This window comes from Giraffa tippelskirchi, chromosome 1 (assembly GCF_054371585.1).
Source record: "Giraffa tippelskirchi isolate mGirTip1 chromosome 1, T2T-mGirTip1v1.2.pri, whole genome shotgun sequence".
Classification (NCBI taxonomy): Eukaryota; Metazoa; Chordata; class Mammalia; order Artiodactyla; family Giraffidae; genus Giraffa; species Giraffa tippelskirchi.
This window is the reverse complement of record NC_137275.1, coordinates 193,119,306-193,139,029: the sequence shown is the minus strand read 5'-3', so window position 1 is coordinate 193,139,029 and position 19,724 is coordinate 193,119,306. Positions and strand designations below refer to the sequence as shown.

The following is a 19,724-nucleotide window of genomic DNA, read 5'->3' as shown; positions in this document are numbered from 1 at the left end:
ACTGCTTTCTTTGTCTCTCTGTTATTCAGGTTTAGGGGGCATTCCATAGTTGGGTATCAGCATAGGGTGACTTAGGGTGCCACAAAGGGAACCATCCCAAAGATGACATTTGCCAAAGCCTTCATCATAGAGAAAGGCCCCATGTTCCCAGGGTGAGGGCTATGTGGTCATGGCAGGGGGAACAAGCAACAAGGCTGAAAGAGGGTCTCCTGCAAAGTGAGCCAGTTTGGTTTCAGCCAAACATCAGCAGCAACAATGGTAGGTTCCAGATAGGAAAGGCATTGCCAAAGGGGTGTAAAGTTACCCTAGGTTATCCAAAGTCTTGGCTAACGAAGTTAGTGTGGATAAACGCAAATGACAATATTCTGATATTGATATTGCCAAGGGCTTTCTCACATTTCTACATACTTTTGAGCCTTTCCACAAACTCATGAGATAGATAGGGGTTCCTGTTATCTTTATTTTAAGACATCTGCTCTGGTGACACCCAATACTGCACTGTTTCATTCCTAAAGATCATCACACACAGGCAAACTAGATAAGGACCATTAGCCATTGTCTTTAGCTGTTTTGTACCATACAAGTTGCTGGTAATTGCAGCTGTGGTCTTTGGACTCTGTCACAAATATGCTCCGTGTTGACAGAGAGCTGATTTCTGAATGTAAATGTAAGCAGTGCTGCTGCTAAGTCACTTCAGTTGTGTCCGACTCTGTGCGACCCCATAGACGGCAGCCCACCAGGCTCCGCCGTCCCTGGGATTCTCTAGGCAAGAATACTGGAGTGGGTTGCCATTTCCTTCTCCAGTGCATGAAAGGGAAAAGTGAAAGTGAAGTCGCTCAGTCGTGTCCGACTCTTAGCAACACCATGGACAGTAGCCTACCAGGCTCCTCCGTCCGTGGGATTTTCCAGGCAAGAGTACTGGAGTGGGGTGCCATTGCCTTCTCCAAATGTAAGCAATGCTTATTCCATTTTTACCTGCTACTAATTTTGCTGCTGTACTAAAAAAGGTCCCTATGTTTTGGCTTCGTAATAAGATAAAGAACAGTATTTTCAGCAACAGCATCTGTCAGCAGCCGGCTGAGTAGGCTGTGTTGTGGTAGATGGTGTGTCTTTAGGAAGCGCCATCACATTGGGATCACGTGAAGGGTGTTGACTGGAATGAGCAGTGCGCAACCTGCTTGACCATACACAACAGGCACACTGCCTGTCCATCATCGATGGCCAGTCTTCTCCTTCAGCATCTTTTGATTCTTGCTATTTCACTTCTTAAAGTATTTCTTCAAGTTGAATAAAGATGGTAATGATATAAAAAGTTACATTACTACACTAAAATATAATTACAATAGTCAACATTTATTGTTTCCTATGTGTCAGAACTTCTAATTGGGCTGCATAATTATATACTTTTGAAAGCTATTTCCTTTTCCTTAATCATTGTTTTATCACTTCTAAAAAAAGTTTTCAGCCGTTAAGCTTTGTGGATACATCCAGGAGGCTGCTCACATATAGATGAAGTAAAAGAAATTTAATGAAACAATGTAGGTTGTCTTACTAATTTAACACTTCTGCTTCTTAGGACATTGTTAGAATTTATCAAAAAAGAGCATGTAGGAAAGAAACTTAAGCATCTATCATATAAAGAAAATTAAGAAAATATGGATAACTATAACGCAATTTTCCTTGTACTCCGTATTAGTGGATTTGTAAGAAAACTAATCTACATGTTTATAAAATGATACTGCTTCATAACAGACCAAATGTACATATTACTTGGTATAGATCAATGTAACCTAATGTTCTTTGGTAAGACAGTAACATCTAATTCCTAAAACTTTTTTGATACAGATAGCACTTATGCATCCATAATTTTGTCTAGCCCTCATGCCAGCCTTATGAGGTAGGAGTTACTCTTGTTTTGTGGTTAAGCAAACTGAGCTCTGTGAACTTTTTTAAATTTTTATTTTATATTGGAGTATAGTTGATTTACAGTATTGTGTTAATTTCAGGTATACAACAAAGTCATTCAGTTACACACATACTTGTATCTATTCTTTTTTCAGTCTTTTCCCATATAGGTTATTATAGAATATTGAGTAGAGTTCTTTTTGCTATAGAGTAGATCCTTGCTATTTATCTATTATATATATAGTAGCTTGTATCTGCTAATTCCAACTTCCTAATTTATCCCCCACCCCTGCATTGACCTTTCCCCTTTGGTAACCACAAGTTTGTTTTCAGTCTGAGTCTGTTTCTGTTTTGTAAATAAGTTCATTCGTATCATTTTTTCTTCCACATATAAGTGATATCATGTGAGGTTTGTCTTTCTCTTTATGACTTACTTCACCTGGTATGATAATCTCCAGGTCCATCCATGTCCATCCAAATGGCATTGTTTCATTTTATGAGTAAAATTCCCTTGTATATATGTGCTACATCTTCTTTATCCATTCATCTGTCAATGGAAGTTAGTTAAGAACGAAAGTCTTTTAAGTGGCAGAGCTGGGCTGTCCAACCTTTGGTCTACTTTCCACTCCATCCCACTACCTTAAAATGTGAGCACAGAGATGAGGGGGAAAGTATTATGAAACTCCAGCACATCTAATGCTAGTGGTCAGAAAAACTATGACAGGGAAGAAAGCATTTCCATGCCTACCTCCTCCTTTCTACAAAAATAAGTGAATACTTTTGTTGTTGAGATCAAAGTACTGGAGCACTTAGGTGACTGAAACATCAGGAATCTAGGGATCTGATTCTATCACTGCATTTATCTAGCAGCATTGATAGACCAGAAGCTTTGTTGTCTTTCAGTCTCAAAGTTGTGTCCAACTCTTTGCAGCCCCATGAACTAACTATAGCATACCAGGCTTCCCTGTCCTTCACTATCTTGCAGAGTTTGTTCAAACTCATGTCCATTGAGTCAGTGATGCCATTCAACTGTATCATCCTCTGTCACCCCCTTCTCCTCCTGCCCTCAATCTTTCCCAGCATCAGTCTTTTCCGGTGAGTCAGCTCATCGCATCAGGTGGGCAAAGTATTGCAATTTCAGCATCAATCCTTCCAATGAATATTCAGGGTTGATTTCCTTTCAGATTGACTGGTTTGCTCTCCTTGCAGTCCAAGGGACTGTCAAGACTACTCTCCAGCTCTGCAATTCAAAAGCATCAATTCCTCAGCACTCAGCTTTCTTCATGTCCAACTCTCACATCCATACATGACTACTTGAAAAAACCACAGCTTTGAGTATATGGACCTTTGTTGGCAAAGTGATGTCTCTCCTTTTTAATATGCTGTCTAGGTTTGTCACAGCTATTTTTCCAAGGAGCAAGTGTCTTTTAATTTCATGGCTGCAGTCACTATCCACAGTGATTTTGGAGCCCAAGAAAATAAAATCTGTCACTGTTCCCACTTTTCCCCCCAACTGTTTGCCATGAAGTAATGGGACTGGATTCCATGATCTTCATTTTTTGAATGTTGAGTTTTAAGCCAGCTTTTTCATTCTCCTCTTTCACCCTCATCAAGAAGCTCTTTTAGTTCCTCTTCACTTTCAGCCATTAAAGTGGTATCATCTGCATATCTGAGTTTGTTGATATTTCTCTTGATTCCAGCTTATGATTCATCCAGCCCAGCATTTCCCATGATGTACTCTGAAAATAAGATAAATAAGCAGGGTGACAATATACAGCCTTGACATACTCCTTTCCCTATTGGTTTAATAGATTGAACCAGTCTATTGTTCCATGTCTGATTCTAACTGTTGCTTCTTGTTCCGCATACAGGCTTCTCAGGAGACAGGTAAGGTGGTCTGGTATTCTTATCTCTTTCAGAATTTTACAGTTTGTTGTGATCCACACAGTCAAAGACTTTAGTGTAGTTAATGAAGCAGAATTTTTTAGAATTCCTTGGCTTTTTCTATGATCCAGCGGATGTTGGCAATTTGATCTCTGGTTCCTCTAGCTTTTCTAAATCCATCTTGTACATCTGAAAGCTCTTGTTTCACATAATGATGAAGCCTAGAGCTTGAAGGATTTTGAGCATTACCTTGCTAGCATGTGAAATGTGTGCAATTGTGCAGTAGTCTGAACATTCTTTGACATTGCCTTTCTTTGGGATTGGAATGAAAACTGACCTTTTCAAGTCCTGTGGCCACTGCTGAGTTTTCCAAATTTGCTGGCATATTGCGTGCCGCATTTTAACAGCAGTATCTTTTAGGATTTGAAATAGCTCAGCTGGAATTCTATCACTTTCACTGGCTTTGTTCATAGTAATGCTTCCTAAGGTCCACTTGACTTTGCACTCCAGGTTGTCTAGCTCTAGGTGAGTGACCATACCATCACGGTTATCCAGATCATTAAGCCTTTTTTTGCATAGTGTATTCTTGCCACCTCTTCTTAATCTCTTCTGCTTTTGTTAGGTCCTTGCCATTTCTGTCCTTTATTGTGCCCATCTTTGCATGAAATATAAGTACCTTGTTATCTGCAATTTTCTTGAGATCTCTAGTCTTTCCCATTCTATTGTTTTCCTCTATTTCTTTGCATAGTTCCCTTAAGAAGGCTTTCTTATCTCTCCTTGCTATTTTCTGGAACTCTGTATTCAGTTGGGTATATCTTTGCCTTTCACTTCTCTTCTTTTCTCAGCTATATGTAAGGCCTCCTCAGACAACCACTTTGCCTTCTTGTATTTCTTTTTCTTGGAGATGGTTTTGGTCACCACCTCCTGTACAATGTTACAACTTCCATCCATAGTTCTTCAGGCACTTTGTCTACCAGATCTAATCCCTTGAATCTATTGGTCACCTCCACTGTATAATCATAAGGGATTTAAGTCATACCTGAATGGTCTAGTGGTTTTCCCTACTTTCTTCAATTTGTGCCTGAATTTTGCAATAAGGAACTCATGATATGAGCCACAGTCAGCCCCAGGTCTTGTTTGTGCTGACTGTATAGAGCTTCTCCGTCTTTGGCTGCAAAGAATATAATCAATCTGATTTCAGTATTGACCATTTGGTAATGTCCACGTGTAGACTCATCTCTTGTGTTGTTTGTTGGAAGAGGGTGTTTGCTATGACCAGTGCTTTCTCTTGGAAAACTCTGTTAGCCTTTGTTTTGCTTCATTTTGTACTCCAAGGCCAAACTGGCCTGTTACTCCAGGTATCTCTTGACTTTCTACTTTTGCATTCCAGTCCCCTATGATGAAAAAGACATCTTTTTTTGGTGTTAATCCTAGAAGGTCTTGTAGGTCTTCATAGAAATATTCAATTGCAGCTTCTTCGGCATTAGTGGTTGGGGCATAGACTTAGATTACTGTGTTGTTGAATTGTTTGCTCTGGAAATGAACAAGATCATTCTGTCGTCTTTGAGATTGTACTCAAGTACTACTGCATTTCAGACTCTTTCGTTGACTTTGATTTTTATAGGCCTAAAAATACTCACAGGTACATTTTGTGTAGACTGCACAGATGTTTTTCAAAATTTGAATAATAAAGCTTTCAGACAGAGCTCAATATGGTCCATTTTTTCCCAGGCACCACCACTCCCTACTGTCCCATACCTGGCCCTCACTCATTCATGTTAAGCACCTGCCTGCTCTGTACAGGTTTGAGTTTTGTGACCCTGGATTAATGACCATGATTATGTCTCCCCCAGAAACCAATACTTCATTTTGCCAGTACTCTATTTTTTGTCCTTAGATCCTAGATTTCTCAGAAGAAAAATAAGTAAGGGAAGGGGAATAGAGAGTGATAGGGAGACAGACTGAAATTTTACATAATGTCACTGAGAAGGTGACATTTAACAACCTACAAAAAAAGGGAGAGTGTGTGAATCTGGCTATAGGACAAGTACTCCAAGCAGAAGGAACAGCAAGAAAGAGCATATGTGAGGGACAGCCAGTCTTCTATGGCTGGAGTGAAGTGAACAAGGGGGAGGGTCCTAGGATAACAAGGTCACCTCAGCCGTTCGGAGAGGAGAGGAGGGCTCATTGAGTAGGGCCCTAGACACCCCTGCAAGGACTTGGCTTATAATCTGAGGAAGATAAAAAGCCATGAGAGGACCCTGAGCAGTTGAGTGACATGATCGAATCCACACTGCTTTCAAAGGATGACTCCAGCTGCCGAGTTGACAGTGACCCTTACACAGGCAGGGGTTGAAGCAGGGGGATCAGATGAGATGCTGCTGCCATAATCTAAGTGAGAAAGATGGTGGCTTGGACCAGGTTGGTGGCAGTGGACATTGTATGAAGTGGTCCAATTCTGGGTATGTTTTGAAGGCAGAGACATAGAAGTTGCTAACAGGTCCATTGTGAGAGTGAACAGAGGAAGTCGAAGTTTTTGATCGAGCAACCAGTAGACCAGCGTTGCCATCAACAAAATAATGAAGTCTGGAAACTTGAGGTTTCCCTTTTCCTCTTGTTTTAGGAGAAAGATACAGAAAGCAGAAGGCATAGGGAGAGCAGGTTACATATTAGGAAAAGGAGACTTAAGGAGGAAAAACCATTTATATGAGAAAATGCCTTAGGTAATACATGGAAGATCTGTGTGACTATAGGATGGTGAAAATAGCCAAAGGGGAATAGGAGTGGTCTTCCTAGAGCAGTAATACCACTCATACACAATATGTTTCACTGCTTTCCCAAGTAGGAGAGTAAAATGACCCTTCTTCTGGGGATATGGAATACCAGATAAGTAAAGAAGCAGTATTCCAGCAAGTCCTAACTCCTGTCTACACTATGAACATTTTCTCCCTTCAGATTTCATAGAATATTATCTGGTGGTAGGAGAATTACGGCTTGCATTTATTTTTTTTTATTTTTATTGACGTGAAGGTCACAACATAAAAACAACCATTTTAACATGAAAAATTCAGTACCATTTAGTAATTTCACAGAGCTTTGCAACTTAAATCTCTATCTAGTTCCAAAACATTTTCATCACACCAAAAGGAAACCTGGTACCCATTAAGCAGACACTCTTCATTCATCCCTTCCCTCAGCCCCTGGCAACCATCAGTACAATCCCTGTCTCTATGGATTTACCTGTTCTGGATATTTCATATGGAGATAAATAAAATCATATGTTATATGAGGTTCTGTGACTATCTACTTTCACTCAGCATGTTTTTGACATTCATCTACATTGTCATACATCTATAACAATTGAATAATAGTCCATCATATGAATAAGCCACATTTTATCTATTCATCCATTTATGGACATTTGGGTTGTTTCTTTTAACTGTTGAATTAGTGCTGCTTTGAACATTTCTGTACAAGTATTTTTTGGATACTTGTTTTCAATTCTTTGGAGTTATATATACCTGGGAATAGAACTGCTGGATTGTATGGTAATCGTCTGACTTGAGGAACTGTCAAACTGTTTTCTATGGCAGCTAAACCATTTTAAAATCCCATCAGCAATGTTCAAGGGTTCCAGTTCCTTCTTACCCTTAACCAAGACTGGTTATCTTCAGATTTTAAAAAATAATAGCCATTCTAGTGGGTGTGAAGTGCTGTCTTATTGTGGTAACAATTAATGACATTGAACGTATTTTCATGTGCTTGTTGGCCCTTTTTATTTTGCTTGCATATTTTATGGTATCTTTCATCTAAGATGCTCAGTACTGTCATACCAGAGCTATCAGGAAATATCTACTGATATTTCAAAGATAAAACCAGTAATTCAGTCCTGCACATCATTTTCCCCCAGTTTTATTGAGATATAATTGACATACATCATTATATAAGCTTCGAATATTCAGCATATGAATTTGAGTAAACTCCGGGAGTTGGTAATGGACAGGGAGGCCTGGCATGCTGTAGTCCATGGCATCGCAAAGAGTTGGACATGACTGAGCAACTGAACTGACTGACTGATACAGCATAATGGCTTGACTTACAAATGTTGTGAAATGATTACTGCACTACATTTAGTTAGCATCCATCATCTCGTATAGATATAACAAAAATTTTTTTCCTTGATATAAGGATCTTAGGACCTACTCTAACAACTTTCATATATATCATATAGCAGTATTAACTATAGTTACCATGTTGTACATTATATTCCTAGTACTTACTTATAACCAGAAATTTGTATCTTTTAACTCTTCCTCTGCTTCTCCCTCTCACCACTCCCTGTCTCTGGTACTCACAAATCTGATTCTTTTTCAATGAGTTTTTTAGATTCTGTATATACATGAGATCATATAGTGTTTGTTTTTCTCTACCTGAACTAATATCATTTAGCATAATGCATTCCAGATTCATCCATGTTGTCACAAATGGCAAAATTGTCTCCTTTTTTTGGTGGCTGAATAATATTCTAGTGTTTGAGTATGCGTGTGTAACTTCTTTGTGTATATGTATTCACAGATAAATGGACACTTAAGTTGTTTCCATGTCTTGACTATTGTAAATTATCCTGCTTCAAACACAGGGGTGTAGATGTCTTTTCAAGTTAGTGTTTTTGTTTCTTTTTGATATATTCTCAGAATTGGAATTGTTAGATCGTATAATAGTTCAGTTTTTAACTTCTTGAGGAATCTCCATATTATTTTCTGTAGTGCCTGAACCAGTATACAGTCCCACCAACAGTGCACCAAGGTTTCCTTTTCTCTGCATCCTCACCAGCATTTGTTACTACTTGTCATTTTGATGATGACCATTCTAAAAGACATGACATAATATATCGTGTGGTTTTGATTTGCACTTTGGCCACCTCATGCGAAGAGTTGACTCATTGGAAAAGACCCTAATGCTGGGAAGGATTGGGGGCAGGAGGAGAAGGGGACAACAGAGGATGAGATGGTTGGATGGCATCACTGACTCAATGGACATGGGTTTGGGTAGACTCTGGGAGTTGGTGATGGACAGAGAGGCCTGGCGTGCTGCAATTCATGGGGTCGCAAAGAGTCGGACACGACTGAGCGACTGAACTGAACTGAACTGAATTATTAGTGATGTTGAACATAGTTTCATGTAACTGTTGGTCTTTCGTGTATCCTCTTTAGAAAAAAAATGTCTTTTGAGACCTTTAGCCCATTTTCAAATCGAATTACTTGTTCTTTTACTAGTGAGTTGTATGAGTTCTTCATATATTTTGGATATTAACTACTAATCAGATATAGGTTGGAAATATTTTCCTTCTCATTCCATAGGTTGTTTTTTCACATCGTTGTTTGCTTCTTGTTTCCAGGAGCTTTTTAGTTTGGTGTAGTCCCACTCGTTTTTGATTCAGTTGCTTGTGCTTTAGGTGTCCTATATAGAAAATCATTGCCAAGACTTATGTCAAGGAGCTTTACCCTCCCCACATCTTCACCACGTTTTCTTCTGGGAGTTTCATGGCTTCAGGTTTTACATTTAAGTTGTTAATCCAATGCAAGTTAATTTTTGTGAGTAGTGGAAGTTCTGGGTGTAGTTCCATTCTTTCACATGTGAATAGCCAATTTTCCCAGCACCATTATTGAAAAGTCTTTTCTTCACTGAGTGTTCTTGCCTCCCATGTCAAATATTATTTGAGTAATATGCCTGGGTTTATTCCTGGGCTCAAGATTCTGTCCCACTGATTTATCTGTCTTTATACCAGTACAATACTATTTTGATTATTGTAGTTTTATATATAGTACAGCTTGAAATCATAAAGTCTGTTGCCTCCTGCTTTGTTCTCCCTTCTCAGGATTGCTTTGGTATATATTTAGGGTCTTCTATGGTTCCACATAGGGGCTTCCCTGGTGGCTCAGATGGTTAAGAATCGGCCTGCAATGCAGGAAACCCAAGTTAAATCCCTGGGTCGGGAAGATCCCCTGGAGAAGAGAATGGCAGTCCACTCCAGTATTCTTGCCTGGAGAATCCCATGACCAGAGGAGCCTGGCAGAGTGGTTTTTTCTACTTCTGTAAAAAGTTCATTGGAATTATGATAGGGACTGCACTGAATCCAAAAATGGCTTTTGGTAGTATTGACATTTTAACAATATTAATTGTTCCAATCCATGAACAAGGGATACCTTTCCATTTAGTTTGTCTTCTTCAGTTTCCTTAATCAGTGTCTTATCGTTTTCAGAATAGAGATCTTTCACCTCCTGGCTAAGTTTATTCCTAAATATCTTACTGTTTTTTATGCTGTTGTAAACAGGATCATTTTTTCCAGATAATTTGTTAGTATGTAGAAACCCTACTAATTTTTGTATGGTGCAACGTCACTGAATTCTAATAGCCTTTGGTGGAGTCTTTAGGATTTTCTGTGTATAAAAACATGTCACCTGCAAATAGAGATAATTTTACTTCTTCCTTTCCAATTTTGATGCCTTTTATTTATTTTTCTTGCCTGATAGCTCTAGCAAAGACTTCCAGTATTGTGCTGAATAGGAATGCTAAGAATGGGCACCCTTGCCTTATTCATGATCTTGGAGGAAAAGCTTTCAATCTTTCACCATTAAGTGTATTAGCCATGGGTTTATCATATATGGCCTTCATTATGTTGAGATACATTCTTTCTATACCTAATCTGTTGAGTTTATATCATATAAAGAGATGTCAAATTTTGTCAAATGCTTTTTCTCCATCTATTGAGATGATCGTATGATTTTTCCTTTCATTTTGTTAATTTGATGTATCACATTGATTTGCATATGTTGAACCATCCTTACTATGCCAAGTATAAATCCCATTTGATCACAGTGCATGATTCATTTAATGTGTTACTGGATTCAGTTTCCTAGTATAAAGAATTTTTGCATCAATATTCATGAGGGATATTGGTCTATAGTTTTCTGATAGTGTCCTTTTTGGCTTTGGTATCAGGGTAATGAGAGCCTTATAAAATAAGACTAGGGGTGTTCCCTTCTCTTTGATTTTTTTGAAAGAGTTAAAAAGGGTTGGTGTTAATTCTTCTTTAAGATTTGCAGGTGAAGCGATCTGGTCCTTGGCTTTTCTTTATTGGGAAATTTTTGATTACCAGTTCAATCTCCTTACTAGTAATTAGTCTGTTCAGACTTTCTATTTCTTGTTTCAGTCTTGGTAGTTTGCATGTTTCTGAGAATTTTTCCATTTTTCTAGGTTGTCCAGTTTGTTGGCATATATCAATATTTATTAATAGTAGCCTTTTATGATTTTTATTTATGTGGTATCAGTTGCAGTGTTTCTTTTTTTTATTTATAATTTTGTTAATTAGGGTCCTCTATCTTTTTTCCCTTGGTTAGTACAGCTAAAGTTTTGTCAGTTCTGTTTATCTTTTCAAAGAACTAACCCTTAATTTGGTTAATCTTTCCTATCTTCCTGTGCTCTATTTTATTTCTGCTCTAATCGTTAGTTTTTACTTTCTGCTGTTAATATTGTACTCAGTTTGACCACCTTTTTCTAGTTCCTTAAGCCACAGAGTTAGGTTTTTTAAAATCAGTATTACTTCTTCTTTTCTAATTTGGATTCCTTTCATTTTTTTCCTCTTCTGATTGCCATGGCTAGGAATTCCAAAACTATATTGAATAAAAATGGCCAGAGTAGACATCCTTGTCTTTTTTTTTTAGATATTTTTATTAATTTTAGTTCTATTTTTTAACACCAAAGCATTTGTATTGGAGTATAACTGATTAACAATGTTGTGACAGTTTCAGGAGAACAGCAAAGGAACTCAGCCATACATATACATGTATCCATTCTTCCCCAAGCCCCCCACCCCATCCAGGCTGGCACATAATCCTTATCTTGTTCTTGATCTAGGGGAAATGATTACTTTTCATTGTTAAGCATGATGTGGGTATAGGTTTGTCATATATGATCTTTATTATGTTGAGGTATGTTCCCTCTGTTAGCCTTTGCCCTGCTTCATTTTGTACTCCAAGGCCAAATTTGCCTGTTACTCCAAGTATCTCTGGACTTCCTACTTTTGCATTCCAGTCCCCTACAATGAAAAGGACATCTTTATCCCGACTGGTCATAGTAAACACCCTCTTCCAACAACACAAGAGAAGACTCTATACATGGACAACACCAGATGATCAATACTGAAATCAGACTGATTATATTCTTTGCAGCCAAAGGTGGAGAAGCTCTATACACTCAGCAAAAACAAGACTGGGAGCTGACTGAGGCTCAGATCATGAACTCCTTATTGCCAGCAGACTTAAATTGAAGAAAGTAGGGAAAACCACTAGACCATTCAGGTATGACTTAAATCAAATCCCTTAGGATTATTAAACAGTAAAAGTGACAAACAGATTCAAGGGGTTAGATCTAATAGACAGAGTGCCTGAAGAACTATGGACAGAGGTTCGTGATATTGTACAGGAGGCAGGCAGCAAGACCATCCCCAAGGAAAAGAAGTGCAAAAAGGCAAAATGGCTGTCTGAGGAGGGCTTACAACAGCTGAGAAAAGAAGAGAAGTGAAAGGCAAAGGAAAAAGGAAAGATATTCCCATTTGAATGCAGAGTTCCAAAGAATAGCAAGGAGAGATAAGAAAGCCTTCCTCAGTGATCAGTGGAAAGAAATAGAGGAAAACAATAGAATGGGAAAGACTAGAGATCTCTTCAAGAAAATTAGAGATACCAAGGGAGTATTTCATGCAAAGATGGGCACAATAAAGGACAGAAATGGTATAGACCTAACAGAAGCAGAAGATATTAAGAAGAGGTGGCAAGAATACACAGAAGAACTATGCAAAAAAGATCTTCATGACCCAGATAACCACGACGGTGTGATCACTCACCTAGAGCCAGACATCCTGGAATGTGAAGTCAAGTGGGCCTTAGAAAGCATCACTATGAGCAAAGCTAGTGGAGGTGATGGAATTCCAGTTGAGCTCTTTGAAATCCTCAAAGATGATGCTGTGAAAGTGCTGCACTCAATATGCCAGCAAATCTGGAAAACTCAGCAGTGGCCACAGGACTGGAAAAGGTCAGTTTTCATTCCAGTCCCAAAGATAGGCAATGCCAAAGAATGCTCAAGCTACTGCACAATTGCACTCATTTCACACGCTAGCAAAGTAATGCTCAAAATTCTCCAAGCCAGGCTCCAGCAATACGTGAGCCATGAACTTCCAGATGTTCAAGCTGGAGTTAGAAAAGGCAGAGGAACCAGAGATCAAATTGCCAACATCCACTGGATCATCAAAAAAGCAAGAGAGTTCCAGAAAAACATCTATTTCTGCTTTATTGACTATGCCAAAGCCTTTGACTGTGTGGATCACAACAAACTGGAAAATTCTGAAAGAGATGGGAATACCAGACCACTTGACCTGCCTCCTGAGAAATCTGTGTGCAGGTCAAGAAGCAACAGTTAGAACTGGACATGGAACAATAGACTGGTTCCAAATCAGGAAAGGAGTATGTCAAGGCTGTATATTGTCACCCTGCTTATTTAACTTATATGCAGAGTACATCATGTGAAATGCTGGGCTGGATGAAGCACAAGCTGGAATCAAGATTGCCTGAAGAATTATCAGTAACCTCAGATATGCAGATGATACCACCCTTATGGCAGAAAGCAAAGAAGAACTTAAGAGCCTCTTGATGAAGTGAAAGAGGAGAGTGAAAAATTTGGCTTAAAGCTCAACATTCAGAAAACTAAGATCATGGCATCCTGTCCCATCACTTCATGGCAAATAGATGTGGAAACAATGGAAACAGTGAGAGACTTTATTTTTTGGGCTCCAAAATCACTGCAGATGGTGACTGCAGCCCTGAAATTAAAAGACCACTTGCTCCTTGAGAAAAAAGTTATGACCAACCTAAACAGCATATTAAAAGGCAGAGACATTACTTTACCAGCAAAGGTCCATCTAGTCAAAGCTATGGTTTTTCCAGTAGTTATGTATGGATGTGAGGGTTGAACTTAAAGAAAGCTGGGGGATGGGGAGGGAGGTGGAAGGGGGGTTCTGGAAGGGGAAAACATGTACACCCATGGTGGATTCATGTCAATGTATGGCAAAACAAATACAATATTATAAAGTTAAAAAATAGAAAATAAACTAATTAAAAAAATAAATTAAATTAAATTAAATTAAACAAAGACTTTGGGGGAAAAAAAAAAAGAAAGCTGAGCACCAAAGAATTGATGCTTTTGAACTGTGGTGTTGGAGAAGACTCTTGAGAGTCCCTTGGACTGCAAGGAGATCCAACCAGTCCATCCTAAAGGAAATCAGTCCTGAATATTCATTGGAAGGACTGATGCTGAAGCTGAAACTGCAATACTTTGGCCACCTGATGCAAAGAACTGACTCACTGGAAAAGACCCTGATTCTGGGAAAGACTGAGGTGGGAGGAGAAGGGGATGACAGAGTATGAGATGGTTGGATGGCATCACTGACCCTATGGACATAAGTTTGAGCAGGCTCCAGGAGTTGGTGATGGACAGGGAAGCCTGGTGTGCTGTAGTCCATGGGGTCGCAAAGAGTTGGACACGACTGAGTGAGTGCCCTGATGTTCCCTCTATGCCTACTTTCTGGAGAGTTGTTTTTTTTTTTTTATCATAAATGGGTGTTGAATTTTGTTAGAAGTTTTTTCTGCATCTATTGAGAAGATCATATGGTTTTTATTCTTCAGTTTGTTGACATATTTATATCACACTAATTGACTTGTAGATATTGAAAAATCTTTGCATCCCTGGGATAAATCTCACTTGACCATGTGTATGATCCTTTTAATGTATTGGTGGATTCAGATTGCTGGCATTTTGTCAAAGACTTTTGTGTCTATGTTCATCAATGATATTGGCCTTTGCAATTTTCTTTGTATGTTATCTTTGATTTTGGTGTCAGGGTATAGTGGCTTTCTAGATAGTGGCCTTCCTCTGAAATGTTTTTGGAATGTTTCAGAAATACAGGTGTTAACTCTTCTTGAAGTGTTCAACAGAATTCACCTGTGAAACCATCTGGTTCTGGACTTTTGTTGGGAGTTTTAAAACCACAGTTTCAATTTTAGTACTTATAATTGGTCTGTTTATATTTTCTATTTCTTTTTGATTCAGTCTTGGGAGATAGTAACTTTCTAAGATCTTATCCATTCTTCCAAGTTGTCCATTTTATTGGCATATAGTTGCTCGTAGTAGTCTCGCTTGTAGTAGTCTCATGATCCTTTGTATTTCTGTATGTCCTTTTTCATTTCTAATTTTATTGATTTGAGCCCTCTCCCTTTCTCTTGATGAATCTGGCTAAAGATTTATCAATTTTTTAAAAAACCAGCTTTTAGTTTCATTGATCTTTTCTATTATTTTCTTTGTCTCTATTTTTCCGGTGATATTTATGATTTCTTCCCTTCCACTAATTTGTAGTTTTGTTTGTTCTTTCCCTAGTTGCTCTGGGTATAAGATTAGGTTGTTTATTTGACATGTTTCTTGTTTCCTGAAGTAAGATTGTTATTATAAACTTCCCTCTTATAACTAATTTTGTTGCTCCCCAAAGGTTTTAGATCATTGTGCTTTTGTTTTCATTTGTCTCTAGGTATTTATTTATTTCCTCTTTGATTTCTTCAGTGTTCCACTGCTTGTTTAAGAGCATATTGTTTAGCCTCCACATATTTATATATTTCACAGTTTTTTACTTGTAGGTGATTTCTAGTTTCATTGCATTTTGCTCAGAAAAGATGCTTGATATGATTTGAGTTTTCTTAAATTTACCAAAGCTCACCTTGTGGCCCAGCGTGTGGTCAATCCCGGATAATGTTCCATGTGCACTTGAGAAGAATGATTTCTGCTACTTTTGAATGGAGTGCTCCATAAACATCAATTAAGATAATCTGCTCTAATGTGTCATTTAAAGCCTGTGTTTCCTTATTGATTTTCTGAATAATTTGTCCATTGATGAAAGTGGAGTGTAAAAAGTCAACCACCTGTAAAAGAATGAAACTAGAACACTTTCTAACACCATACACAAAAATAAATTCAAAATGGATTAAAGATCTAAATGTAAGACCAGAAACTATAAAACTCCTAGAGGAAAACATAGGCAGAACACTCTTTGACATAAATCACAGCTAGATCCTCTATGACCCACCTCCCAGAGTAAAGGAAATAAAAGCAAAAATAAACAAATGGGACCTAATTAAACTTAAAAACTTTTGCACAACAAAGTAAACTATAAGCAAGGTGAAAAGACAGCCTTCAGAATGGGAGAAAATAATATCAAACGAAGCAACAGACAAAGAATTAATCTCAAAAATATATAAGCAGCTCAGGCAGCTCAATACAAGAAAAATAAACAACCCAATCAAAAAGTGGGCCAAAGAACTAAACAGACATTTCTCCAAAGAAGACATACAGATGGCTAACAAACACATGGAAAGATGCTCAACATCACTCATTATCAGAGAAATGCAAATCAAAACCACAATGAGGTACCACCTCATGCCTGTCAGAATGGCTGCTATCGAAAAGTCTACAAACAATGAATGTTGGAGAGGGTGTGGAGAAAAGGGAACCCTCTTACACTGTTGGTGGGAATGCAAACTAGTACAGCCACTATGGAGAACAGTGTGGAGATTCCTTAAAAATCTGGAAATAGAACTCGCATACAACACAGCAATCCCACTGCCAGGCATACACACCAAGGAAACCAGAACTGAAAGAGACACGTGTACCTCAATGTTCATCGCAGCACTGTTAACAATAGCCAGGGCATGGAAGCAACCTAGATGTCCATCGGCAGACGAATGGATAAGAAAGCTATGGGAGATACACACAATGGAATATTACTCAGCCATTAAAAAGAACACATTTGAATCAGTTCTAATGAGGTGGATGAAACTGGAGCCTATTATACAGAGTGAAGTCAGTCAGAAAGAAAAACACCAATACAGTATACTAATGCATATATATGGAATTTAGAAAGATGGTAATGATAACCCTATATACAGCAAAAGAGACACAGATAAAAACAACAGAGTTTTGGACTCTGTGGGAGAAGGCAAGGGTGGGATGATTTGAGAGAATAGCATTGAAACATGCATATTACCATATGTGAAATAGATCACCAGTCCAAGTTCAATGCATGAAACAGGGCACTCAAAGCTGGTGCACTGGGACAACCCTGAGGGATGGATGGGGAGGGGGGTTCAGGATGAGGGACACATGTACACCCATGGCTGATTCATGTCAGTGTATAGCAAAAACCACTACAATATTGAAAAGTAATTAGCTTCCAATTAAAATAATTTTTTTAATAAGTCCCTCACTCGTATTGTGTTACTGTCAATTTCTCCTTTATAGTTGTCAGTATTTGCCTTATATATTCAGGTGCTCCTATGCTGGGTGCATATATATTTACAATTGTTGTATATTCTTCTTAGATTCATCCCGTGATCACTATGTAGTGTCCTTCTTTGTCTCTTGTAACAATCTTTAAAGTCTATTTTTTCTGATATGAGTATTGCTACTCCAGCTTTCTTTTGATTTCCATTTGCATGGGATACCTTTTTCTATCCCCTCAGTCTTTATGTGTCCCCAGATCTCAAATGCATCTCTTATAGACAACATAAATATGGGTCTTATTTTTGTGTCCCTTCAGTCAGTCTGTGTCTTTTGGTTAGAGCATTTAATCTATTTACATTTAAGGTAATTAGCAATGTATATATTCTTATTGCCATTTTCTTAACTGTTTTGGATTTGTTTTGTTTCGGTCTTTTTTCTTGCCTTCCACTCTTGTTCTCTTGTGATTTGATTTCCAACTTTAATGTTGTGTTTGGGTTCCTTTTTCTTTTTTTGTTTGTAACTATCATGGATTTTTGGTTTGTGGTTACCATGAGGTTTTCATATAGCATTCTTTATGTAAACAATATTAAGTTGCTGGTCTTAATTTTATATGAATTTCTATATCCTGCATTTGTAGTCTCTTCTCATAATTGCTGGTTTTAATATCACATTTTTGTGCAGATAATTTCTTGCCTTTACTCAAACATGAGTTTCACTGGTGAGCTTTTCCATTAGTAATTTTCTTGTTTCTCATAGTGGCCTTTCCTTTTCACTTAGAGAAGTTCCTTTAGCTTTTGCTGCACAACTGGTCTAGTGGTGTTGAATTCTTTTCACTTTTGCTAGCTTTGGAGTTCTCTGCTGAATCTGAATGAGAACCTTGCTTGGTAGAGTATTCTTGGTTGTAGGTTCTTCCCCTTCTTCACTATAAATATATCATGCCACTCTAGCGACCTGCAGTGCTTCTGCAGAGAAATCATCTGATAACCTTATGGGAATTCCCCTGTATGTTATCTGTTACTTTTCCCTTGTTGTTTCAATATATTTTTCTTTGTCTTTAATTTTTGTCCATTTGATTACTGTGTATCTTAGCATGTCCTTCCTTGCATTTATCCTACCTGGGACTCTCTGTGCTTCCTGGACTTGGGTGACTATTTCCTTTCCCTTGTTAGGGAAGTTTTCAGCTCTGATCTATTCTGATATTTAGTGTTGTCCCAGAAGTCTCTCAGACTGTCTTCATTTTTTTTTTTCTTTCTCCTTTGTCCTGCCACAGTGATTTCCACCATTCTGTCTTCCAGCTCACTTCCCTGTTCTTCTGCCTCAGTTGTTCTGCTATTGATTCCTTCTAGTGTATTTTTCATTTCAGTTCTTGTATTGTTCATCTCTTTGTTTTTTAGTTCTTCTAGGTCTTTGTTACAAACATTTCTTTCATCTTCTTGATCTGTACCTCCATTCTTTTCTGTGATCTTAGATCATCTTTGCTATCATTACTCTGAATTCTTTTTCAGGTGGATTGCCTATCTCCACTTCACTTAGTTGTTGTTCTGGGGTTTTGTCTTGTTCCTTCAACTGGGACGTATTCTTCTGCAGTCTCATTTTGTCTAACTTTATGTGATTGAAATTTCCATTATGCAGGCTGCAGAACTGTAGCTCTTGCTTCTGCTTTCTGCACTCTGGTGGATGAGGCTGTCTAAGAGGTTTTTGCAGGCTTCCTGATGTGTGGGCTCCTTTCCACTATTGGGTGGAGCTGTGTCTTGTCTTTCTGGTGGGCAGGGCCATGCTCAGGAAGACTTGTAGCAGCCTGTCTGCTGATTCATGGGGCTGTGTCCCCACCCTGTTTGTTGTCTGGCCTGAGGCATCTTAGCACTGGATCCTCCAAGCTGTTGAATGGGGCTGGGTCTTGGGGTGGAAATGGTGGCCTCTAGGATGACTTCACTTTCACTTTTCCCCTTCATACACTGGAGAAGGAAATGGCAACCCACTCCAGTATTCTTGCCTGGAGAATCCCAGGGACGGGGGAGCATGGTGGACTACCATCTATGGGGTCGCACAGTGTCAGACATGACTGAAGTGACTTAGCAGCAGCAGCAGGAGGGCTCACAACCAATGAGTACTCCCCAGACATGCCACTATCTTTGTCCCCACAGTGAGCCACAGGCACTGCCCACCTCTGCAGGAGACCCTCTAATACTAGCAGTTGAGTCTGGCCCAGTCTCTTATGAGGTCTCTGCTATTTTCCCTGGGTACTGGTGTACACGGGACTTTTGTAAGCCCTCCAAGAATGAAGTTTTTGTTTGCCCCAGTCCTTTGGCATCCCCATTGGCCTTCAAATCCAGATTCTCTAAAGGAATTCTCCTGCTGCTGCTGGAACCCCAGGCTGGGAAACTGGACATGAAGCTCTGGACTTTCACTTCTGTGGGAGTATTTCTATGGTCAAATTATTTTCCAGTTTGTAGGCCACCCATGTGGCAGATATGGAATTTGATTATACTGTGACTACACTCCTCCTAGCGTCGCATTGCCTCTTTGGCCTTGGATGTAGGGTATATTTTTTGGTATGC

The 19,724-nt window shown here is 38.7% G+C and overlaps 2 protein-coding genes across 29 annotated transcripts in view; one reads left to right on the top strand and one right to left on the bottom strand.

Annotated features, from left to right (window-relative positions):
- Positions 1–19,724, bottom strand: part of LOC145517683 (uncharacterized) — an 85,389-nt gene that overhangs the window by 23,273 nt on the left and 42,392 nt on the right. For 2 of the 10 annotated variants that reach the window (XM_081520783.1, XM_081520830.1), the window contains exon 9: positions 540–1,277. The exons of the other annotated variants lie outside the window; for them this stretch is intronic. The gene's annotated coding sequence lies outside the window, so the exon portion shown is untranslated. Of the gene's footprint in view, positions 1–539; positions 1,278–19,724 lie in introns of those variants that run through there. 10 annotated transcript variants of the gene reach the window in all.
- FRMD3 (FERM domain containing 3) overlaps positions 1–19,724 on the top strand; it is a 396,369-nt gene that overhangs the window by 365,682 nt on the left and 10,963 nt on the right. The window lies entirely within an intron of this gene.